Here is a 26,356-nt window from a genome sequence, read left to right as displayed (position 1 = left end):
AAGCAACCTTTTGGTTACTGGTCCAACGCTCTTAAATGATAGGCTACCTGTCACTCATAACTGTACGTTAAACCAGAAAGGTTACAGATTCAGAACTACAAAATGATATATCATACACCGTGATTGGAGGAAACATGGTAAAGTTATGCTGCTTTAAACGTTGATAAACGTGTTCTCAATTAGGAGAGAAACGCCCTTGAAAGATTTTGTTTAGTGCTAGAGGGATCTTCTTTGTTTATGCCCATTCAGGATCATTCACACACTCTATAGACCCACACATCTCTTTAAGAATTCACATGGAAACGCATGACAAACCGTCGGCACGCTCAACCCTTCCATCATCTCAGCCAATTGGGTTAGGGGGAGTCAAGTGCGTGCGTGTGTGTACGCATGTGTGTGTAAAAGGGGGGAAGCATCATGGGGGTGAAGCATCAGCGGGGCAGATTCATGGGGGATTAATTAAGAGGTATTCTGCTCTCGCTGCTTCTTTAATCTCTCTCACAGCTGAGATGCACAACTCTCCGCTGCCTCCATTTAAAACATGCATAGCCCCCGTGAATCTGCCCTTCTGATGCTTCACCCCCATGATGCTTTCCCACTTCTACACATGCACACACACACGCTCGCACGGACAAACACACACACTCACTTGCCCCCCACCCTCAATCCCAATTCATCATGGAAAGGCCAGTCTGTGCTGACTGAGGAAAGTATGACCAAGCCGACCTTGAGGAAGTCTTTCTCGCAAGACAACTCACCCAGGCCAGGACTCAGGGTCTGTCAAGATGATTTCTTATTCCATTTAATAGAAGAAGTGCAATGGTTTATATAAAGGGGTCATGGTTTATATAAAGCAGAAGGGCCAACCCTACTTGAAATGGTAAGCTGTTTAGTCAAAGCCCTGTACACAAAAATATGTCCTTCCCAGTCACAATGATTTAGGGGCAGAAGAGGTGGATGGTGGGTAATTTTATGTTAAATCAGCGGTCTTCTGAATAGTAAAATAAGAAACAGATGACAATTCTCCCCTATCTCCTCAATGACATGTTTTATGTGTCATTTGCAAGAGATAAGGGTTAAGGGATATTGCTGAAACATTGCCCTCTTCTACATGACCGCAATTTCCTCCACAGGACACCAGGATTCTTTGCTCTATCTCCAACACAACGCATGAACTCAACAAAAAAAGAAACGTCCCTTTTCCAGGACCCTGTACTTAAAAGATAATTCGTAAAAATCCAAATAACTTCACAGATCTTTATTGTCAAGGGTTTAAACACTGTTACCCATGCTTGTTCAATGAACCATAAACATGAATGAACATGCACCTGTGGAACGGTCGTTCAGACACTAACATCTTGCAGACGGTAGGCAATTAAGGTCACAGTTATGAAAATGTAGGACACTAAAGAGGCCTTTCTACTGACTCTGAAAAACACCAAAAGAAAGATGCCCAGGGTCCCTGCTCATCTGCGTGAATGTGCCTTAGGCATGCTGCAAGGAGGCATGAAGACTGCAGATGTGGCCAGGGCAATAAATTGCAATGTCCGTACTTTGAGACACCAAAGACAGCGCTACAGGGAGACAGGACGGACACCTGATCGTCCTCGCAGTGGCAGACCACGTGTAACAACACCTGCATAGGATCGGTACATCCGGACATCACACCTGCGGGACAAGTACAGGATGACACCAACAACTGCCCAAGTTACACCAGGAACGCACAATCCCTCCATCAGTGCTCAGACTGTCTGCAATAGTCTGAGAGAGACTGGACTGAGGGCTTGTAGGCCTATTTTAAGGCAGGACATCAACGGCAACAACGTCGCCTTTGGGCACAAACCCACTGTCGCTGAACCAAACAGGACTGGCAAAAATTGCTCTTCACTGACGAGTCGCTGTTTTGTCTCACCAGGGGTGATGGTCAGATTCGCGTTTATCTTCAAAGGAATGAGCGTTACACTGAAGCCTGTACTCTGGAGCGGGATCGATTTGGAGGTGGAGGGTCCGTCATGGTCTGGGACGGTGTGTCACAGCATAATCGGACTGAGCTTGTTGTCATTAAGGCAATCTCAATGCTGTGCTTTACAGGGAAGACATCCTCCTCCCTCATGTGGTTCCCTTCATGCCGACTCATCATGACATGACCCTCCAGCATGACAATGCCACCAGCCGTACTGCTCGTTCTGTGTATGATTTCCTGCAATACAGGAATGTCAGTGTTCTGCCATGGCCAGTGAAGAGCCTGGATCTCAATCTCATGGAGCACGTCTGGGACCTGTTGGATCGGAGGGTGAGGGCTAGGGCCATTCCCCCCAGAAATGTCCGGGAACTTGCAGGTGCCTTGGTGGAAGAGTAGGGTAACATATCACAGCAAGAACTGGCAAATCTGGTGCAATCCATAACAAGGTGATGCAATGTAGTACTTAATGCAGCTGGTGGCCACACCAGATACTTACTGTTACTTTTGAGTTTGATCCCCCTTGGTTCAGAGACATATTATTCCATTTCTATTAGTCACATGTCTGTGGAACTTGTTCCGTTTATGTCTCAGTTGTTGAATCTTGTTATGTTTATACAAATATTTACACATGTTAAGTTTGCTAAAAGTAAACGCAGTTGACAGTGAGAGGACGTTTTTTGCTGAGTTTATAAAACTGTTTGATTGCACTTTATACTGATATATTTGTCCAGAAGGGGGTTCATGACCAATGGACCATCTGTTTTGCGCTGTTCCATGCTAACAATCAAACAATAGTATAGTACAACAGTTAAATGCAACTAAACGTAATCGAAATTTAATCTAGCTTATCCCAAAAAGTTTTTATTTATCATGAGAGGGCCATAAATAATTACTTGTAATGCTGCATACTCAAAGAAGAGTTCATATCCCACCTTTCTGGTAGAAATAGTTAAATATTGCTGAAGTGTAGTCACTTTTGAGGACACAAGCTCAAGGACACAATACAAATATGATGAAAATATAAAATTATTTACACTAACGGTCAAAAGTTTAATTCATGGGTTTTCTTTATTTTTATTTTCTAAATTGTAGAATAATAGTGAAGACATCAAAACTATGAAATAACGTATGCAATCACGTATTAACCAAAAAAGTGTTTAACACATCACAATATATTTGAGATTTGAGATTCTTCAAAGTAGCCACCCTTTGCCTTGACAGCTTTTGCACACTCTTGGCATTCTCTCAACCAGCTTCATGAGGTAGTCACCTGGAATGCATTTCTAAAACTTTTGACCGGTAGTGTATATGATTTCCTATTCAACAAAACTGTATGAGTAAGGCTTGAAATCACTTATGTGCTTTCTAATTATATCATAATCAACTTATAAAATGACTAACTATAAGAGTTGATCTTCGTTACAACTGCAAAATACATATTTGTATGTTTAGTGTTTGACAAAATATTGATTTTCTAAAGGTCTTTCTTGATCAAAATGTCTGCCCCCATCGCTGTGAACATCTCACAGAGCTCTAGTTTGGCTTCCTGAACTCATTAGGAACTAGCCTTTCATATCATATTAGTATTGTCTGTCTATGACAAACAGAAAGTGTTTTTTGTTTAAAATCTTAAATGAATGGCTGTACTGTAAATCAATCTCTGAATGTTCCACCGTGATGAAACAGTGGAACTCTCTCCAGCTGCGCTACGATGTAAAGATTGCAGGCATGTGCTTTGTCGGTGGCTGTGATGTAGGGTTCAGCCAGGAATTGATGGACAGTCGGAACTCAGAAGAGTGAATGAAATTGTCGGAGGGACATTTCAGCTTCCAGTGATTTCACATCCACGTCACACATGCTATTGCTATTGCTCAAAGCAAGCCATTTCAATCTAAGCTAAAATACCAGAAAAACACAGATCCCCTAAAAAGGGGAATTTACATCTAAGAGGTTTAAGATAGTATTTTTCCACATTACTGAGTAGGGTGGCCTCTTTTCAAATATAGTTTCAAGTTTTATTTATTAGTCGTATGTACAGGATACCCAGGGTATACACCTTCCAACGATATGCTTACTTGTTCCTTGTCAACAGTGCAATAACAATAATAAATATTAAAAGATAAGAATACGAACATAAAGTAAATGGCTCAGTAGAATAAACATTTTTACATAAATATAATACAGAAAGGCACAATTTATAGTAGAATATGTATCAGGGAAATGGGGATTAGGGGCTATGTGTTTAAATTGTGCAGTTTTAGCAATAGTAAATAAGAGTCTATTAGCAGCAGTTGGGACTGAACAGCTCGTAGATGGGGTGGGGTCCTTGATGATGCAGCGGGACTTCCTCAGGGACCGTTTCAAGTAGATGTCCTGGATGGGTGCGAACACAGCCCAGTGATGTACTGGGCCATCTTCACCACCCGCTGGAGGGCCTTGCAGTCGTGGAAAGAGCAATTCCTGTACCAGGCCATGATGCAACCGGGTCAGGATGCTCTCGATGGTGCATCGGTAGTATTTGGAGAGGACCCCGGGTGACATGCATCATTTCTTCAGCTGCCTTAGGCAGTAGAAGCACTGTAGCGACATCTTGACATCAAATCTTGACATCAAGAGTTGTGGTGTTGTTGGTCCATGTCAAGTCCTCGTGATATGGACACAGAGGAAAATAAAACTGCTATCTCTCTCTACTGGTTTCAATCAGACCCCCATGGTTCCTGTGACCACAAAAACTAAGGTAACCTGTCTAAATTATTATCACCCCGCAGCACTATAGCCATGAAGTGCTTTGAAAGGCTGGTCATGGCTCACATCAACACTATCATCCCAGACACCCTGTACCCACCTTAATTTGCATACCGCCCCAAAAGATGACCCAATCTCTATTGCACTCCCCACTGCCCTCTCCCACCTGGACAAGAAGAACAGTTATGTGAGAATGCTGTTCATCGATTACAGCTCAGCGTTCAACACCGTAGTGCTCTCTAAACGAATCCCTAAGGTCAGGACACTGGGACTGTACACCTCCCTCTGCAACTTGATCCTAGACTTCCTGACAGGCTGCCCCCCAGGTGGTGAGGGTAGGCAAAAACCCATCTGCCAGGCTGACACTTAAGGCGGGGCCATCCAGGATCATCCATCCAGGACCTCTATACCAGGCTGTGTCACAGGAAGGCCCTGGAAATAGTCAAAGACTCCACCCAAGTCATAGACTGTTCTCTCTGCTTGGCAAGCAGTACCAATGCACCACGTCTGGAACCAACAGGACCCTGAACAACTTCTACCACCAAGCCATAAGACTGCTAAATATTTAACCAAATAGCTACACCGCATTGACCGTTTTGCACTAATGAGTCTTTTGAATCATCATATACGCTGCTGCTACTGTTTATTATCTATCCTGTTGCCTTGTCACTTTACCCCATACCTATATGTGCATATCTACCTCAGTTACCTTGTACCCCTGCACATCAACTTGGTACTGGTACCCCGTGTACATAGCCACGTTTTCATTACTCATTGTGTAATTATTTCCCCAGTTATTATTTTTTCTATAATTTTTCTATTTTTCTCTCTGCATTTTTTGGGAAGGCCTGTACATAAGCATTTCACTGTTAGTCTGCACCTGTTGTTAATGAAGCATATGCCAAATACACTTTGATTTGATTTACTGCAGACCCATTGATGTTGATCAGGGCATGTTCCCGCCCCTGCTTCCTGAAGTCAAACAACTTCTTTGTTGTTTTTCTGATGTTGCGGGAGAGGTATTTTTCATGGCACCACAATGCCAGTCGTGGGTGAACAGAGTACTTTCAGCAGAGGGATGAGGACACACCCCTTGGGGGCTCCTGTGTTAACAGTCACTGTGGAGGGGGTGTTGTTGCCAACCCTCACAGCCTGTAGCCAGTTGCAGAGGGTATTGTCCAGACCCAGGGCTCTAAGCTTGGTGACAAGCTTGGAGGGATCAATAGTGTTGAATGCTGAACTGTAATCAATGAACAGCATTTTCACAAAGGTCTTCCTCTAGATTTTCATTTTACAAACGTTTCATCCCGGGGGGAAAAAAAATCACTTTTCTCCAGGTAACCTTGTATTTCCCGCCAAAACTGGAAGTGTCCTTCAAAAGCATTATAAAGCATATAAATATGTCTGGATTTGATTAGAACTTTGATTGAAGATTCAACCCTGATGCTTTGATCAAAAAGAACAAGCCCGATGCTACCTGAGCCTGATTAAATGCATTTTATGAGCCCGACATTAAAGACATTTATTGAGCCCAAGCCCAAAAAATCCCAAAGGACTGTGCCATTATCCAATGCATAGGCTATATTATATACAGGATACTGCACATTATGCACAAAATAAAAACATGGAAGTTCATAAATGTAGCTATGCTCTCTTGAGTAAATAAATTAAACAAGCTCCAGTAGGCAAATATGTATTGCTGAACTGTATACTGTACTGTATTGTATTATACTACATTATATGGACTGGAATTATGCACCTCGTTCAAACCATGATAAATCAGGAGAGAACATGTGATTCTGGTGCAGCAAATGCAGCGTATGAAGTTACAAATAGGCTTATAGGCTAGAAAATTTTATTTACATTAGTCATAATATTTCCTCTGTTTTTAGCTTACCTCCTCTTTCTCTCTCTAGTGTTTCTTCATTCCTTCCTCACTTTCAACAGTTAAATGAAATACGTTTTGTTTTCTTTATCTTCGTCATTCTAATGACATTCTTGAATAATATAGGGCTAGAATGACATACAGAAGGCTTTCACTTCTCTTCACAAGGATTGAATGGCTGTGGGTCTGAATACATAACTGCTCTACCCTACCGCCATCTTCTTTCAAATTACCTGTGAGTTCTATTGGCTGCTGTATTTAACATTCAGCAAACAAGAGCTTGCGTGTCTCTTCGAAATAGTCTATTGGTATAAGAAATGCTACAAAATAATGTCCAGCAAGCTATTCTAGTCTACTTTTTTTCTGCATGGGCTAAGGAGCCTTTTTTACAGAGAGAGGCCAGTTGAGCACATGTGCCTGCGTATTGGGCAGGAGACAGAGGCTATAAGTTAGAAGCTTATTACGCATAACACCTCATTCATTAGCTAAATATAAGGCTAATACTGCATTGGATTTATTACCTGAAAGAGGTAGGCTAGGACTTCTGTATATAGGCCTATATTTCAATCTTGAACAGGACTATCTATTTTGGATGCAATTTGAATGTAATTGATGGAGAGAGGAGAAAGACTGTGAGAGAGTGCTCGCTCGTGCACTGATTTAAATAAATAATATAGGAGTGTTTTAACACTCTGCAGCTGCTATTTAAAAAAGTTACCATGATGAGATGATAGATCGACATACTGATATGAGCTGTCGGTCCCCACCCTGAGCGTTGATGATTCATCAGGCAGTGACCTGAGAGAAGGCCATAGAGGTTCCAGATTTAGACATTGCATATCATTTAACAGTTCCGTTTCATGTTATACTCCTCATGTAAATAAGGTATTATAATTAATGGTTTCTCACAGTTATTTATCCCGGGAAAAGGGAGTGGTTTTGGGGCTGTAAATCTTGGTAAATCTCATTAACCGGGTTCCCGCATTTCAACCCTGTTCCAGATGTTTTAGGGCCGTGTGAATGGCGATGGAAATGGCATCTTCTGTGGATCTGTTGGAGCGGTAGGCTAATTGGAGTAGGCCTTGATGTGGGCCATGACCAGCCTTTCGAAGCACTTCATGATGACGGGTGAGTGCGACGGAGCGATAGTCATTTGGGCATGTCACCTTTGTTTTCTTGGGCACTGGGACGATGGTAGTCTCCTTTAAGCAAGTGGGGACTACAGCCTGGGACAGGGACAGGTTGAAGCTGTCAGAGAAGATGACCGCCACACTCTGATGATGTGACCAAGGATGCCATCTGGGACAGCAGATTTGTGAGTATTCACTCTTTTGAGAGTTTTCCTCACGTCAGCCTTGGAGAGCGAAATCACCTGGTCGTCCGAAACAACGAGTGCCTTCCTGGATGGCTCGGCATTGTCTGCCACGAAGTGAGCACAGAATATGTTAAGCTCGTCTGAAAAGTTGCTTCATTGCTTTCCACACATCTGGATATGCCTTTGTAGTCTATGACAGCTTGTAGTCCTTGCAACATGCATCGCGAGTCTGAGATGTGGAACATCAATTCATGTTTGTATTTGTAAATATATCTCTGTAAGAGGATGGATGAACATCAATAATATGGTTGAATTGTTATAAACTGTCGGAAAACAGTATAATAGAATCAGATTTGTGGGACGTTGATAAGGCCATATTTCAGCAGGCAAAAATGATAGTGTAGGAGGTGCTTATCTTACATTCTTAGAAGAAGAGAGTGATTTAAGAATAAATACTACATGTTTGCTTTGGGATTTTTCTGGTTTGGGGAACTGATGCACAGTCTGGAACTACAGCAGAGTATGGTATGGCTTTGGGTGCAGTTAGATAGCCTAGCAGTTAGAGCCTTCACCAGTAACTGAAAGGTTGCTAGTTTGAATCCTCAAGTTGGTAGGTTGAAAAATATGTTGATGTGCCCTTGAGCAAGGCACTTTACCCTAACTTCTCCAGGGTTGCTATTCATCATGGCAGACCTTGGCTGTGACCACATTCTCTGAGGATGTTTCAGGGAGAGGGGATATGCAAAAAATGAATTTACACTCGTACCTTTTACGCGTTGAAAATGGCAGAATTGGGCACTGATAAGTGCCTAAATTGAAACACAGTGGATGTACGATAAGATGCTATAAATGACGTCAGGGCTCTCCGCTTCACAGTGCTGTATGGGTTTTAACTTAAATTAATTCTGAACTTGAGCACTGCACACAACAAGAAGTGGCCCCCATCCTTCCTGCTAGTTGGGCAACTTCAGATTTCTATATCATAAAACTCATGTCACATAAAGTGTACATTTTGTTGATCAATATGTTTGATGTACACTTGCGAGATGACATGGTGTCATACCCTGGATTGTTCTGTTGTATATTGTGAAGAAAATTTGCCGCAGAACACGAACCTGAATGGACTCATGACATTTCAATCTACACCAAAATTATGATCTGTTTCTCTGAATTGCCTTGTGAAAGCCTAACCCTGTGTCACGCCCTGACCGTAGAGATCTTTTTATTCTCTATGTTTGGTTGGTCAGGGTGTGACTCAGGTGGGAAATTCTATGTTCTATATTTCTTTGTTTTTGGCAGAGTGTGGTTCCCAATCAGAGGCAGCTGTCTATCGTTGTCTCTGATTGGGAATCATACTTAGGCAGCCTGTTTTGCCACCTTAGTTGTGGGTAGTTGTCTTTGTTAGTGGCCTGTATAGCCCTAGTAAGCGTACCGTTCGTTTTTGTTGTGTCTTGTTTTGTTGGCGACATTCTTAATAAAGAAAAATGTACGCTCACCACGCTGCACCTTGGTCCGGTCAATTCCCTGACGACGTTCGTGACACCCTGTTAGATTGTATTTTACATATTATCCAGTCATGTTGGCAATAGAACAAGCTTTCAAATGATGTCCACCTGACCTAGATTGCGATTTATAACGGGTGATTTTTGGATTACGTAAACAACAACAGTCATTGTTTGATGGTGGGGATGCAGGGTTGTGTTCCAAGCAAAATAACTACAAGTGTGCTCGCTCTAGTTCCTCAACGGCACAATTAGGAGAGCTCGAAAAAGCACCTTATAGTTGAAAACTCTTCGTTGAGTCATACAAGCACATTGACATTACTTAGGAACGTTGTATACTTTGGAGGGGTGTGTGTCCACTTGGAGACAACAGTTGGTCCTCTCACTCAAAAAATGTTGCACCTACCCCACATGTTCCAGGAATATTCGTAGTATCCTACTGAATGTATCCAGAGTATTTTTAGATTTCTTTATCAACAGATGTGCCGAAAACTACAGTAAATGTAAAATGAACATAAAATCAACAGTGTGATGTTTGGATTCAGTCTTGTGTCAGGTGAACTGTTGTGTCCTCAACTTTGGTCGAAAATAATTTCCACCGTAATCTCCAAACTATTCCCTTTCAATTGCTATCGTGCTTATTGTTATGGATCCTCCGGTACTGCTGCTCAATCCGTTCACCAGCTCCAGGAGGTCTACATCACCGGCCTTCTAGACATCACTAAATTGGATTCATTACCACCAACCCCGGACTGTCTTGTCTCATTAAGCACACCTGGTTCCCACTCCCCCTGATTAGTATGTGTATATATGTGCCCTCTCTTCCCCATTGTCCTTGTTGATTATTGTCCCATGTCCGTTGGTCTTGTGAGCACCTGTGCTCTGTTTTGGCTTTCGTGCTACGCGCTATTGTGCGCTTGTTATTACGGGTCTTGTCCCGTGTGTTTTTAGAGGTTTACACCTCACTCTTTTGTTTGGGTTACATCCCTGTGTTATATATATATATATATATATATATATACATGTATTTGTCTTGGGCTTTGTCCCTGTCGTTTTCATGACTTACTTTATTTTGGGTGGAGAAATAAACCCCCCTATGACGTATTCCTGTGCCTGTCTCCTATCATTATACAGTGTGACACTTATGCATATGATTTTCATATTTCTTCTGTAAGAAACATTTCAATTTAGCCCTATCCATAAAAGCCAATTCCCAAGAGTGTAAAGGGTTAATACACACTTGTACATGTGTTAAACAGGGCAAATATATGCACTCACGAAATGATTGTACTATTATCATGTTAGTGGTTTTGCTGGCTAAGGAGAGCTGCTTCTTCTTCTAACCTCCACTTTAAAGTTATGATGTCATTTCCGCCGTGTCAAGATAAGCATTACAGGGGGGTGGGGGTGGAAATGGAGTAGGGTAATCAGGAAGAAGAGATGCTCTGAATCCAATGTCAAAACTCAGAAATGCTGAGTCGCACGCTAGCCAAACCAGAAAGAATCCACAGTCCAATACACAGCTCGATGCTGATACAATCAAAATACAAAGTATTTATATCCAAGTCCATGCTCCACTATTTTAAGGGTGTTAGTTGTTGTGAATATATATATCAGTGCTATATGGATATTTGAGGAATAAACAAACAAAAAGCATTCCTCAAATTCCTTTATGTGATTTTGTGTCACGAATCCCGCCGAGGATGGTGCCTCTTCCTGTTCGGGCGGGGCTCGGCGGTCGTCGTCACCGGCCTACTAGCTGCCATCGTTTCTTTCGTTTTGGTTTCTGTTCATTTGGGCTGATTGGGTGCACCTGTTTTAGTTTAGGTTGGTTGGGTAGGCTATATAAGGTTAGGTAGCCCGCTGGCTGTTGTGCGGGCTTACTTACTGTTATGTTGGTGTAGGATCTTGTAGTGGATTTTGTTATTTTCCTCGGAACAGTTTAGTCTGGTGTTACTTGGACTTTTCTGATGTGCCCGTATGTGTTAGGGCAGGATTTCCCGTGCATTGGAAAATATATCCACAAACCTTAATTTGCTCTCTGCGTTTGACTCCATTCCACCCAGCACTCCTAGTAGCTCTGACATTTTGTATTTATACAAACATATTTATGTAAAATATACTATAATATGATTACAGAAAAGTTCCACTGTGAAATTTCAAAGGTCGGATGTCGATTTTTTTTCATGAGGCGTTTCACAGGGATATGGTGTCCATTGCCTTACTGGGAGCATTTAAAGGAACAGGTTTCTCTGTAATGAAGCGAAAATTAGTTTTTGCATGGATGGAGCTCCAAATTCTATGTGACATCCGGTACGGGATAACATGTTAAATGCGTAGGAGTAAAAGCAAGGATTGGATAAAAACAGACAGACTGAGATAAATATTGTGAGTTCTCACATATGGCTGACACAAAATTGTGCTGAAGCACAAATGTTTTATCCATTAGATAGCCGCCTATCTTCTTGGCTAAGAGGCTTTTCCCCCCCATAAACGGTCAAAGATTAATTCATATTTCTCTGATCAAAGTAATAGTGTATACCTTTACATATAAACTGCATATACTCTGCTGAAAATCTCAGCAGAACCATGATAAAAGCACATACATTTTTCAAATTGTGTTTTTGTTGCAGAGAGTATTCAAAGGTTTTGATCATTCTCTCCTGAGCTTCATGGTAACACATGGGCTAAATTCAGAGTCATGCCTAGTGAAACATTATCCAGTTTAGTAATTACAGACACCCATGTATTATTCCCTCTTGGAATAAATCATGAATTCCACAAAGTGTTTCAATACCGTTTGAAGTGTACAGTTACATCCAAACACCAGAAAATAATTAATATATGTTTTGAATGATACTGATCTCACACTCAAAGACATCGTCTTTAAAATGATATGCTAATGCCCTTGAGTACCATCAGAGATTTTGTGAATTCACCCGGAATGGGCTATTCCTATTGCCCCATATCTATTTGTTCCTCACATATCCAGCTCTATCCTCCAGCAGAGGCAAGGTATGCCACTAGTAACCTGAAAGGGCCCCAAGCTACAGTAGCTACCTTTCTTCTCTGGAAATCATTACAATCTCCCTCTACCTCTAGGGTCAGTAAACTAATAGTCATTCACCTGTGTGACAGGAAATCTTTGCAGTGTTGCCAATGGGAGCTAAGGAGGTTATGTTTAAGGTTATGGACTCCTACCAGACCCACACATCATCACACAGTGGATTTTTCCTCCAACAGTCCGTCCTCCCTCCCTCCTGCCCACCTTCCTTCCTGCTTGCCTGCCTGCCTGCCTGCCAGCCAAACCATTTACCAGTGCAGTTTGACTATAAGATCAAATACACCACAGACACAGAGACATACCATAAAACTACAACACATTGTTGTAATGCAACACTCTCCATCATGGCTTTGCTTATGGATGGCCTCCAGTGAATTCATGGCTACCACTCCTGTCGACCGTTTACAAGGATTCTGTGGTGAATGTTTCACAGGCATGGAACAAAATGTATTCAAAGGCACAAAAGCCTCAGGCTTTTCACTGCTGTGACTGCTATTTTTAAGTCATAATGCTGCGCTATTCAAAAACCGAAATGGATGGCAAGTAGCTAATGCTTTAATATAATTATTTACCAGTCAAAAATGATTCACCAGTCAAAGTGTAAGAAAAAGACAAATAAGAACTTGACTGAATGACAAGGGGTTGGTTTCACATTCAAGGAGCTGATACTTCTGCTTCCAAGCTTTCACGCAGAAACTGTATTATTTGGAACAGAATGAACAGAATAGAATGGAATGGAATAAAAAATCCCATAGGACAGAATATAAAAGATCAGGTTGAACAGGGGTACAATGTCAATAACAATTTGTGTGAAAGGGAAAACCATGCCTTTCTCTCTCGCTTTGACTCTGTCCCCTGTGCCAGGACCAAGCGGTGGCAGTGCGAGAGGGAGGAGTCTGTGGTGGCTGTACTCTGATCTGGCCACACAATAATCTCTGTCCTGCAGAGTCGGCACATCTCCTGGCCAGCAGGGTCCTCAGAGGACTAGGTTTGGTCGTTTCTGCTGGGCCCGCTAGCTCGCCATCCAGCTAGCTAACACTCTTAGAGCGTACAGTTCACTAGGGTAAACAGACAGACACCCATGCAACATGACGTCTGTTATTCTGTCATATTATTTAACTACACTCCCAGGGGATCACAAATCTGTAACGTTACAGTCGATTTCTAAACTAACCCAATGTCATCTGATTGAAATGATGAGTGGTTCCCAAAATGATTTGGAAAATATTAGGGGAGGTTTCCTTTTCTCCTCTCTAAAGAGGTGTTCCAGCACACAGCAGAAGATACCACCTCCAGAAACTTGACAAAGTAATGGAGACAAATCTATTTAAATAATTGCAGCAGAGTTGGAGTGCCCATCAGTCAGGAGGAAACGAGGAGCAATACCTCCTGTAGACAGAGGCTCATCCATCACGGCAGGACCTTAATTTGAGATGTTTAGGAATCCTGCTGTTGATTGTCTGAGCCTTGTCTTAAAGGTCTGCAGGGTCTGGTCAAAAGGCAAGTGCACTATGTAGGGAATAGAGTGCCATTTGGGACACCGGAGCCAGGGTCTCGCCCAAGCCAAGACAACAGTACAGTCGTGCCAAGACATGACCTGTGTTTTTTCTATGCTTGACATTGTAAAAGTAGAACATCGTACACAATATATAGAAAACAAACAGGCACAATCCATACCTAATCTGAGGGTGGCCATGAAGCTACACATGCAGTCAGACCTGCTGTGACAGAATCAACTGGTTCTGTTGATTTCCATCCTAATGGTTTATACAAACCAAACCACAGCACTCTGAGGTTATGTACATTATGGCTACTGAAAGGTCCTCCCCCTCAAAGAAGAACTACAGAGTATTTAAAGTATAAAGGAGAACACAGTGGTCACTGTCTAAAAATGGATTTCCAAAACTCGGTCCTGTCTGGGAGCACGTTTTGGTTTTTGCCCTAGCACTGCACAGCTGACTGAAATAACTAGCTGTTTAGTGCTAGAGCAAAAACAATAAAGTTCACCCAGGGGTTGCCCCAGAACCGAGTTTGGAAAACCCTGGTCTAGAGCAAGACTCTTCAGCCCTGTTCTTGGAGAGCTACCGTCCCATTTGTTTTCTCTTGATTCTAATAATTAGCTTGTTGATAAGCTGAATCAGGGGAGCTACAACTGGGGTTGGAGTGAAAACCTACAGGAGGGTAGCGCTCCAGGAACAGGGTTGAAGAGGTCTGATCTAGACACTCCAAACAATCTCAAGTATTGATCCCATTTAAGCAGAAGGCTCTTGACCGACACATTCGGCAGAAGGGGGTGATAGGTGGCATATCCGAATGACTGATCATTTCTGCTCTTCTTATGATAATAAATACAGAACACACATCCATAAACACCCTCCTTTTTCTGCTTGCGTCCCAAATAGCAACCTATTCCCTTTATAGTGCACTAAATTTAACCAGAGCCCTAAAATAATGCACTATAAATGGAACAGGGTGCCATTTGTGATGCAGGCCTTTCTCCTTCCCCTGGTCAAACAGTGCTGCAGATTATTTCATATAGTGACAGTGAGGGATTTGCGGACGGACTTGGTCTTTTTGTGGAGCCACTCAGTATTGCCATTAAAATGACATGGAGCGCAGTAAAAGTGGGTAGAACCATGAGAAGCGGTTCACAGAGTATGCATGCCAAATGGCACCCTGTTCCCTTTTTGAGTGCACTACCTTAGACCAGGCCCCATAGGGTTCTGGTTAAAAACGATTATACTAGGTAGGAAATATGGTGCCGTTTGGGACTCAGGAACTCCATTAGCGGGTTCGTAGGGGATGTCACAACTCGGCTGAGTGTATTTGCTGCTGTCTTGTTGTGGGAGATGCATGCCTGTCATGCAACAGTAAGTGTAGTGGATTACACAAAGATACTTGGATAGCTATGAGGTTTACAGAACAGTTACAGGTAGGTTTACAGAACAGTTACAGTTGAGTTTACTGTAAAGTTTTACAATTAACAAATCTAATAGATTATGTCACCTGACTCTACTTTTGTTAATCTAACCAGACATGTACAAAATGGGATTGGCAATAAATTAACACAATTAGTAGGGCACTCCATCCGGCCCATCAAGGCTATCTAAATGCAATTGACAGAAGTCAGTTCCAGAAGTGCTAAGCAATGTCAAAGACAGGACATGTGCTGTAGTCAGGTAGCATCACCATCGCCAGTGTACATTAATGCATCTCCCTCGTTTATCACATAATTCATGTAGTTACGATATCCCAGTGTGGGTGAATGTTTTGAATGCTAACCTCTCTCCTGTATACCCTCCATAGATACTGCTCAAGAGGGCCATCTCCTGTTCTATGTAATAGTGGACTCCTTGGAGAATGATTTGATTATTCGAAAGCAAGTGTTTCCAGCTGAATGGTGATAAGACAAGGGTTGTGTCCCAAATGGCAGCATATTCCCTATATATTGCACTTGTGACCAGGTCCCAAAGATCTTATCCTATGAGCACTTGTCAAAAGTACTGTAATATGTATGAAATAGGGTGCCATTTGCAACACAGCCCAAATACAGTTATGTATATGCCTCTGAAGAGTGCGACATTAGATCTGCTCTGAGAAAGTGGTGCAGAGCAGTGTAGGTAAGTGTGGGTTTTGCATGCAATCTGAAGATATAGGTTGGGGAGTATGCCTGTGCATACATATGATGTCAGACGAGATGCAGGAAACTCATGAAGTGTCACATGTCATCAATGTCATATATATACATTCTATTCTCCTTTGGAATTCCATCACAGAAGATGGGGATGAAAGGACTGAGAATGCATACAGCATTTGCATTATTTTCAGTACAGCATTCCAATTGGCAATATTCACCTATATTCATATATCAGCATACATGTTGGGTTTAGTTAAATTGTTACCATTATGTTACCAAATCATTTCTTAAAAAATAAATACTTTCAGCAGAGTAGATATACTATAACAGCCACTGAATAAAATGCTTGCTCACCGCTTTCAATTCTCCCTAAAATCTATATCCTGTCATATCCAGTATGCACATGCATTATGAATGCATTGGATTTTCGACAAACAAATACGCCACAGCAATGGATCACTGAGATGCATAACGCTCTACATGTGCATTCAATTTGTCTCCCCACATGTAAACCCTACAGGTATGTGCGGTGTAGCCGTGTAGATATTTACTATGCTTTACTCATATCTTCTTTTACACCTCATCTGAATAACATGGTGCATCTATGATCCCATATTCCACATGCAGCATATCATATAGTGTGTGTTGCCTTTTCATATTCTCTCAGGTTGTTGGTACTAATCCCCTTGGATACTACCAGAAATCTTCTAATCCACTAAGGTAATTCAGAAATGTACGTTAACATGTAACATATAGTATGCAGTATATAAAGTCATACCTGCAATGTGAGCATTTCAAAGCAGGCTGTGCTGTGTTTAGATTTTTTTTAAAGTGTCTATGAAAAGCACTCATACCCACATTTTTACTGTCACTTTTGCAGTTAATATTTACATATTGAAGTATCTGATCCCTTACAGAAAAAACACATTCATTTCACATGTAATAACGTGTTTAACAAGTGATCTTATGTGAAGTTAAAATGATAAGATGTGACAACATGTAAAAGGATCAAGTGATAACATGAATCTCCACATGTGAAAATATGATAGCATGGGGATTAAACATGTCAACAAAGTTTTTCACATGTGGAAATGCTACTCCACATGTGAGAGTTTGAATTTCAAATGTGAAAGAGAAAATTCCACATCTGAATCTGCAATTAACATGTGAGTTGAACAAATGTGATTCTCCTCACTGTCATGACTTCCACCGAAGTTGGTCCCTCTCCTTGTTCGGGCGGCGTTCGGCGGTCGACGTCACCGGTCTTCTAGCCATCACCGCTCCACCTTTCATTTTCCATTTGTTTTGTCTTGTTTTCCGGCAAACCTCATCAGACTAAATGTATATTACCCTCTGTTTCCCCCATGTCTGTGTGTGGAAATGTTCTTTGTGTATGGTGTTACGCTACAGGCTGGCTTGCACTAGGTTTGTTTCAAACCTAGGTTTGTTAGTTTTGTTTAATCCGGTTCATGTTACCGTGGTAGTGCTTTGTGCTGGGAGTTTGATGGGACGGCGGCACGCTGCAAGAGGTTCCTGTTGCAGCTGGACCTGTATCTGGGGACTGTCCACCCGGCTCCTTCGGGACCTGAGATGGTGTCCGCCCTCGTCTCGTGCCTCTCGATGAAAGCCCTGGAGTGAGCTAACGCCGTGTGGGTAGAAGGAGATGCGGCGCTGGACCACTTCGAGGAGTTCACCCGCCGCTTCCGGGCAGTCTTCGACCGCCCGCACTAGGGTAGAGCAGCGGGTGAACATCTCTTCCACCTGAGGCAGGGGACGAGGAGTGCCCAGGAGTTCACCCTGGACTTCCGGACCGTGGCCGCCGGAGCAGGATGGAACGACAGGGCCCCTGATCGACCACTATCGCTGCAGCTTGCGCTAGGATGTCCGTCGGGAGTTGGCCTGCAGGGACACCACCCTCAACTTTGACCAGCTGGTGAACCTGTCCATCCGGCTGGATAACCTGCTGGTCACCCGCGGACGTCAGACGCGGCTCTGTCGGTCCCATCTCCCCGCACCATCGCTCCGGTGCCTATGGAGCTGGGGGTTGCTGCGCTCACGGAGGCCGGAGGGGGGCCCTTCACGTGCACCATCTGTGGCCGCAGAGGTCACACTGCCAGTCGTGTCGGGTTGGTTCCTCTGGGGGTCGAGGCAGCAGGCAGAGCGCTTTGGCGTCATCCCAGGTGAGCTTGCACCATTCTCACCCAGAGCCATCTGTTGCCCACCTGTTTTTGCAAGCCAACTTTCCAGCGTTTTCCCCGCATTCTCAGCAGAAGGCGCTTGTCGTTTCAGGTGCGGCTGGGAATTTTTTCGACAGAGCATTCGCCCATAGTTTAGGGATCCCCATTGTTCCAGTGGTTAGGCCCTTTCCAGTTCACGCGTTGGACAGTCGACCATTAGGGTCCGGCTTTATCAGGGAGGCCACCACTCCTTTGGTCATGGTGATGCAGGGGGGTCACAGGGAGAGAATCCGTCTCCTCCTCTTTGACTCTCCTGCGTTTCCCGTGGTGCTAGGCCATCCCTTGTTATCCTGTCATGACCCAACTGTTTCATGGGTTATGGTTGATGAATGCTCATGGTTGATGAATGCTCATGGTTGATGAATGTTGATAAATGCTCTGTCAGTCTTCCAAGCCTCCAAGCCTTTGGGGACGAGATCAGGGACCTGCACGGGCAGGGTGTGGTGGTGTATACCGATGACATTCTGATATGCTCTGCTGCACGTGCTGAGCATGTGTCCTTGGTGCGCAAGGTGCTTGGTCGACTGTTGGAGCATGACCTGTATGTCAAGGCTGAGAAATGCCTGTTCTTCCAGCAGTCTGTCTCCTTCCTAGGATACCACATTTCCACCTCAGAGGTGGAGATGGAGAGTGACCGCATTGCAGCCGTGCGTAATTGGCCGACTCCCACCACGGTAAAGAAGGTGCAGCATTTATTAGGGTTTGCCAATTACTACCGGAGGTTTTGGTCAGGTAGCAGCTCCCATTACCCCACTGCTGAAGGGGGTCCCGGTGCGTTTGCAGTGGTCGGCTGAGGCAGACAGGGATTTTGTTCACCTAAGGGCTCTGTTTACCTCGGCTCCCGTGCTGGCGCATCCGGATCCCTCTTTGGCGTTCACGGTGGAGGTGGACGCATCCGAGGCTGGGATAGGAACCGTGCTCTCGTATGCCACCGAAGCTCCGCCCCTGTGCCTTCTTCTCAAAGAAGCTCAGCGAAACTATAATGTGGAGGACCGGGAGCTGTTGGGTGTGGTCAAAGCGTTGAAGGCGTGGAGTCATTGGCTTGAGGGGGCTCAAACACCCTTTTCTCATCTGGACTGACCACCTCAACCTGGAGTACATCCAGGCAGCGAGGAGACGGAATCCTCGTCAGGCAAGGTGGGCCATGTTTTTTACCTGTTTTGTTTTCACCCTTTCTTTCAGACCAGGTTCCCAGAATGTTAAGGCAGACGCACTGTCCTGGCTGTATGACACAGAGGAGCGGCCCATGGATCCTACCCCCATTTTAATGTTTTTTTACCTTTATTTAACAAGGCAAGTCAGTTATTAGGAACAAATTCTTATTTTCAATGACGGCCTAAAATCAGTGGGTTTAACTGCCTGTTTAGAGGCAGAATGACAGATTTGTACCTTGTCAGTTCGGGGATTTGAACTTGCAACCTTTCGGTTACTAGTCCAACGCTCTAACCACTAGGCTACCCTGCCGCCCCATACTCCCGGCTTACTGCCTGGTGGTGCCGGCAGTATGGGAGCTGGACGTGGACATTGTGTGGGCATTACATGCAGAGCCCACTCCCCTCAAGTGTCCCACTGGGCGTCTGTACGTTCCGTCTGCTCTCCGTGACCGGTTGATCTATTGGGCCCACACATCACCCTCTTCTGGTCATCCAGGCATCGGTCGGACGGTGCGCTGTCTGAGTGGGAAGTACTGGTGGCCCAACTTGGCAAAGGACGTGAGGGTTTATATTTCCTCCTGCTCGGTGTGCGCCCATTGTAAGTCTCCTAGGCACCTGCCCAGAGGTAAGCTACACCCCTTACCCGTTCCACAACGGCCTTGGTCGCATCTGTCGGTTGATTTCCTCACCGATCTTCCTCCCTCACAGGGTAACACCACGATCCTGGTCGTTGTGGACTGTTTTTCCAAGTCCTGCCGTCTCCTCCCTCTGCCCGGTCTCCCTACGGACCTACAGACTGCGGAGGCCTTGTTTACACAAGTCTTCCGGCACTACGGGGTGCTTGAGGATATAGTGTCTGATCGGGGTCCCCAGTTCACTTCGAGGGTCTGGAGGGCGTTCATGGAACGTCTGGGGGTCTCGATCAACCTTACCTCAAGTTTTCACCCTGAGAGTAATGGGCAGGGGGAGAGAGTGAACCAGAATGTGGGTAGGTTTCTGCGGTCTTATTGTCAGGAACTGCCGGGGGAGTGGGCAGCATTCGTGCCCTGGGCCGAGATGGCTCAGAACTCGCTCCGCCACTCCTCCACTAACCTCTACTAACCTCTCACCTTTCCAGTGCGTACTGGGGTACAAGCCGGTTCTGGCGCCTTTGCATCAGAGTCAGATCGAGGCTCCTGCGGTGGACGACTGGTTCAGGCGTGCGGAGGAGACCTGGGACGCCGCCCATGTTCACCTCCAGCGTGCCGTGCTGCGCCAGAAGGCCAGTGCAGACCGTCACCGCAGTGAGGGCCCCCGTGTTCGCACAGGGGGACCGGGTCTGGATCTCGACCCGAAACCTGCCCCTCCGTCTGCCCTGCTGGAAGCTGGGTCCGCGGTTTGTGGGGCAATTTAAAGTCCTGAGGAGACTGAACGAGGTTAGTTACCGGTTACAGCTTCCCCCCGATTACCGTTTTAACCTCTCGTTCCATGTGTCTCTTCTCAGGCCGGTGGTGGCTGGCCTGCTCCAGGAGTCTGAGGTGCGGCAAGTTCCTTCGCCTCCTATGGACATCGAGAGGGTCCCGGCGTACTCCGTTCGCTCCATACTGGATTCGAGGCATCGGGCGAGAGGCCTTCAGTACCTCGTGGACTGGGAGGGGTACGGTCCAGAGGAGAGATGCTTGGTCCCGGTGGAAGACGTTTTGGACCCTTCTATGCTGCGGGAGTTCCACCGTCTTTGTCCGGATGGCCCTGCACCTCGCCCTCCGGGTCGTCCCCGAGGCCCGTGTCATCGTGCTGCTGGAGCCGCGCGTCAAGGGGAGGTACTGTCACGACTTCCACCGAAGTTGGTCCCTCTCCTTGTTCGGGTGGCGTACGGTGGTCGACGTCACCGGTCTTCTCGCCATCGCCGCTCCACCTTTCATTTTCCATTTGTTTTGTCTTGTTTTCCCACACACATAGTATACATTCCCTCATCAGACTAAATGTATATTACCCTCTATTTCCTCCATGTCTGTGTGTGGAAATGTTCTTTGTGTAGGGTGTTACGCTACAGGCTGGCTTGCGCTAGGTTTGTTTCAAACCTAGGTTTGTTTGTTTTGTTTATCCGGTTCATGTTACAGTGGTTGTGCTTTGTGCTGCCTCGTCTGTGCCAGCGTGTATATTAAAGTACTCCTGTTATCACCCATCTCTTCTCTCCTGCGCCTGACTTCCCGGTAACCAGTCACTCACCCCGTTAGACTCACATGTGAAATGGAGGTGTTAAAATGTGTTAACTGGCCTCATGTGTCTCTCTTCCTTTTAAAGTAAGTGGTACGTTGTTCAGCTAAAATAGTTTGCAAATATTTAATCAATGACAATATGATTACATTTGACATGATCACGTAGTTCTGACTTTTCAATACTCCACCTTAGATTTGAATTCACAATTCTTCTGCGCTGCAAATTCTGTAGCATTTTTGCTACACATTCATTACCTATAATACATCTCTGCACAAACGAGTACCATCTGTACTGGTATTCTAGTTATCGGTTAAATAGGACTATTCTCTCCTCATTGATTTTATTTATTTATTTCAGCAATTTGAGGGGTTTCTGTATAGTTGTCTAATATTGGCAGGCCATATTATTCCGTTTTAATGCAACGCCTCAATCACTATTATAAATATAATATTTTTTATTGAGTATTTTTAACAAATCTGATATTTACTTTAAGTTCAAAGTGTAGGAATACAGGTGAAATCAGTTACTGGGACAGACATGGTGGCGTAGCAGGAAGATTGGCGTGCCGTAAACCAAGAGGCTGTGAGTTCTAATCCCAGGTGAGGACATGTTGAAGAATAATTGCTATCTCAATACACATACACAATGTAATCATGTGTGTCAAATATATAATTTGAAAACACTGTGTAAATAGTGTCGTTGTGTCTGTATCCCAAGGACTCATTTTTGTTTGCAGGGCATCGCCTGTTAATTATCATGTGAAAAATATTCACATGTGAAAATCTGAATCCACATGTGAAAGGTTATGTGATCACATGAACATCCACATGTAAAACTTCATATGAAATATCATCACGTGAAGTGTTCCAAAAACATGGTTTCACATGTGAAATCATGTTCCTTAAATGGAATCTCTTACTAAAACTATTTTAGCAAATCCAATGACAAAATGTTTTGTTTTCATCAGATTACAAGAGTGTTAAACATTGTTGTGAAGCTGAACCACGTGCAAACAAAAAATGTTGACTTTTACTTTTTGGTTTCCCTCAAGGCAGTGTTGAAATCAGCTCCTTGATGTTGCCCAAACTACTTGCCAGGCTATGGTTTGATATCCAATGTTTGAACACTTTCCAATGCCAAGTTGAACATCAATATTGCCTTTTTAATGCAAATGAACAAAAATCACTCACTAGGACTTATAAACAGGGTCATCACACAGTCCAAGTGAGAGATGCTTTGACGCATGTGTCAATCTTCTTTCACTGACACCTACTGTGTCATCTATGAACAAATGGATAGGCTCGCTTTGACCTAAAGACCACAAAGATAATACAGTCATGCATGGTAAAAATATTCTAAATATTCTTCAGTAGGTCTGACTGTACTCAGAACACAAACCTCCTGTCTCTCTCAAAGTCTTTCTGCAAGAACTGTTTCAAGGACACCCGCTGGTTCTGTTCCCTCTGTATGCAATTCCTCATCACATGTGGTGTGGATAACATCTAACAACTTACTAATGAGCCGGGGGGTAATGAAAGAGACTTTATTGACAAGTCAAAATATATATCATAAAAAAAGCATTGAAATCAAGGAGGCTTTGAAAGCCATTTGGAGCAGCTGCAGTGACAGAAATGTCCATGAGTTGCTGGCACTGTAACTCAGTTAGTTCATTATTGACTTGGAGGAGAAATATATTCATTATCAGCATAGCCTACCTTCTAAAAAACAACAATGAAACACAGCCCAAATAAGATATAATTAAACAGCACACTTACCTTGAATGATCACAATTATAGCAAACAGTTTCAAAGTCAGCTTAATCCAAGGTTCTTTTCCCTGTGAAGAATACAATACAAGCTTCTCCTCTCTTCTCCTTTTTTCCTCCGCTCTTTAATTATCTCTTATCACATTTACCCCTACCTCTCTCGTTGGTGTGTTTCTTTCATTATCCTTCTCTGTGCATAGCCTAGTGCCCACGCCAGAGCTGATGCCGGAGCGTGTGCCACTAGAAGTATAAAACAATAGGGTGAGAGAGAGGGAATGCAGGAGCCACAATGAGTCTCCCTGTGGTTTTACAATGACGAGTGAGAGAGAGCGAGAGAGGAGAGAGAGAGAGCAAGCAAGCTTGTATGAATGTGTGAGAGAGCGAGTGGAAGAGAGCGACCGAATGAGAGAGGGTTTGTAAGCACTGACTAGCTCGCTGACTGGCTCAGTGGCGAAGGGCTTGCGTGTACGCTGGGAGCTGGGGCAGCCGTGATTGGTGTGAGGCAGCCCCCTATCAGGTCCCTGGGGCACTGGGATCTTCATCAAGCAGATTATAGGGAGCTGGAGAGCCCTCCCTCCTACAGCGAGAGAGCCAGTGATGTACGCTGTGGTCACTGGGGGGATATTCTAATCAGAAAGACAGTAGTGCCACTTGGGGATGGCATCTCGTCCAAGCTAATGTGTTCACAGATGATTCCAGGGAAATGGGGGAGTACTGTAGTAGTGTGGTGAGGGGAGATAGGGAGAGACAGAGATAGCGAAAGGGGAGGGGGTTGGTTTACCACTCGTATTAGAGTCAGGTACATCAGCAGGCGTCCACTAATACGCCCTCATAACCCGTCACACAGAACACAAACAATACAACAAGCCCTTTATCTTTACTATATCGTGCAGTAAAGCAAAGACTGTAGAAAAACATCGAAACAAACTTCCTGGTCCCTCTGAAGTCTGTCAGTTGTCGTTAACATGTGACCTACATTCTCATATTTCCATGTCTTGCATGATTAAATGCATTGCTGGTTTCCTCCACTTGGAGGAGGTGCACTCATCGAGTGCATCCCACATGGCACCCTATTCCCTAAACAGTACACAACTTTTGACCAGAGCCCTATGGGTCCTGGTTAAAAGTAGTGCAGTATATAGGGAATAAGATGCCATTTGGGATGTAAACGAGGACTCCTCCACTTCACTTGGCCATGATGGGTAAAATCAGACATGGTCTCCCCTTCACCTCTGGGAAATTGAAGAGGAAACATGAGATTTAACCTTTCAAATGAGATCTTAATGTGATGAGAAAAACGGTGATGACACACATCTGTCCTGGGGAAAGGTTACTGAGGGATTAGCATTTAGCATGTCTAATCCACATCACAGTAGGATTGTCTTGAGGATGAGCAGTTTTTTACTCAAGACAATAAGTTTAATTTGGAGATTGTAATACTGCAATGATAACAATAATGCATTTTATTTGAGCCTTTCAAGATACCCAAGGAAACATACAGAGTAAGGAATAAAATGAAATAGCACATTTTAACGTGAAAATACTTAAAGCAGAGTGTATGACCAAAAAGGTGCATGGCACCCAAAAAATAGCAAGCTCAATAATACAAGGGGGAAAACCAGAACAACGACAAGGTCATCAAGGCAGTTAAAATTGTGAGGCTAACTTCAACAACCGTTGCATCCCCTGCATCAGTGGTTCCCAAACTGAGGGGTCGGCAGGAATTTAGTCCAGCTTTCAATTTAAGATTTTTACTACCAATTGTTTTTCCCTTGTGCATTCTGCTATTACAACTTTCAAGAGTAAGTTGAAAGACATAAAAATAAAATGGTGTTATATGGTGGACTTGATAATGTTTTCTATTGGCAAAAACACTGTCTCAGTGCCTTAGAGTTAAAGTACTAAAACACCCACAGTAGAGTAGAACAATTGAAACGTCACTAGGGAAGTAATTGAGATGATTTGTGTGCCAAAAAAAACGAAACAAAAATCTGTCATAAATGCAATGTTCCACTACACCTTGCAATACTGTTGTTTGTAGAATGTGTAAAAATTACAGGCACTCAACATCCTCTTTTTGAGGTAAATAATATTCCAGATTGACAACACTACCACCCAAATATGATAAACAGCACAGACCAAACATTAATTAGTCACTCAGTTGAGATGCTTTCATTACTATTCCCCTCCATCACCCCTCCCTCCCGGATCAACTACTGTCCAGATGGCATGTAGCCGCCCTAGAGGACGCCATCTTTAATCCTCTTGGCACATGCTTCACTGAGCGAGAGAAAGGTGGAACGGATGCTCAGAGTCAGGAGGCGTTAGCCGGCAGGGAGTTTTAGTCAGACTGGTCCAGTAAAGTCACTGGGGTTGCGTCACAAATGGCACCCTTTTCCCTACACTGTAAAAAGTGGGATGGCACTGTTGTTCATCTGAAGTGCTTTTACTGATTGGAATGATCGAAAATTACGTTTTGGTTCATCAACCTATTCTATGAATTTGTCTGAAATCAATAAATGCATTTGTCAGATCAATGTGATTTGTTTAATTAACTGAATAAAAGCTTCCAATTTGCTTTCAACACCTCATGTGCATGAAGAGATATTGAGGGTGTGGATTTCAGAGTGTGAATGTCATTCCAGTTAATCTGGTCTATTGTATTTGTCATTCAAACTTACATTTGTACACAATTTGCATGTTAAGGTAGTCATTGCTTGGTAATGATATTGTGGTTACTAAATGTGAAGGTCTTCTGTAAAAAAATATCATTGTGTCAAAGAAATTGAATTCTTTAATATACATGGAATTGTTTTAGTTGCTTGAACTCAGTTGAATACATGTGCATAGATAATTCCAGAATAGAAAGTAAACTTGGAACAAAATGACA

General features: G+C 43.8%; 1 protein-coding gene across 2 annotated transcripts in view; it reads right to left on the bottom strand.

Moving 5' to 3' along the window:
• The window catches only part of LOC129822822 (cadherin-12-like), a 232,722-nt gene extending 208,808 nt beyond the window's left edge, over positions 1-23,914 (bottom strand). Inside the window, exon 1 of one of the 2 annotated variants that reach the window (XM_055881255.1) lies at positions 23,477-23,914. The gene's annotated coding sequence lies outside the window, so the exon portion shown is untranslated. The remainder of the gene's footprint in view (positions 1-23,476) is intronic. The other variant, XM_055881256.1, reaches the window with a different exon arrangement.
• Positions 23,915-26,356: the final 2,442 nt, after the last annotated feature.

Source organism: Salvelinus fontinalis, chromosome 25 (assembly GCF_029448725.1).
Source record: "Salvelinus fontinalis isolate EN_2023a chromosome 25, ASM2944872v1, whole genome shotgun sequence".
In the NCBI taxonomy this organism is placed as follows: Eukaryota; Metazoa; Chordata; class Actinopteri; order Salmoniformes; family Salmonidae; genus Salvelinus; species Salvelinus fontinalis.
This window is presented reverse-complemented; position numbering and strand designations above follow the sequence as displayed.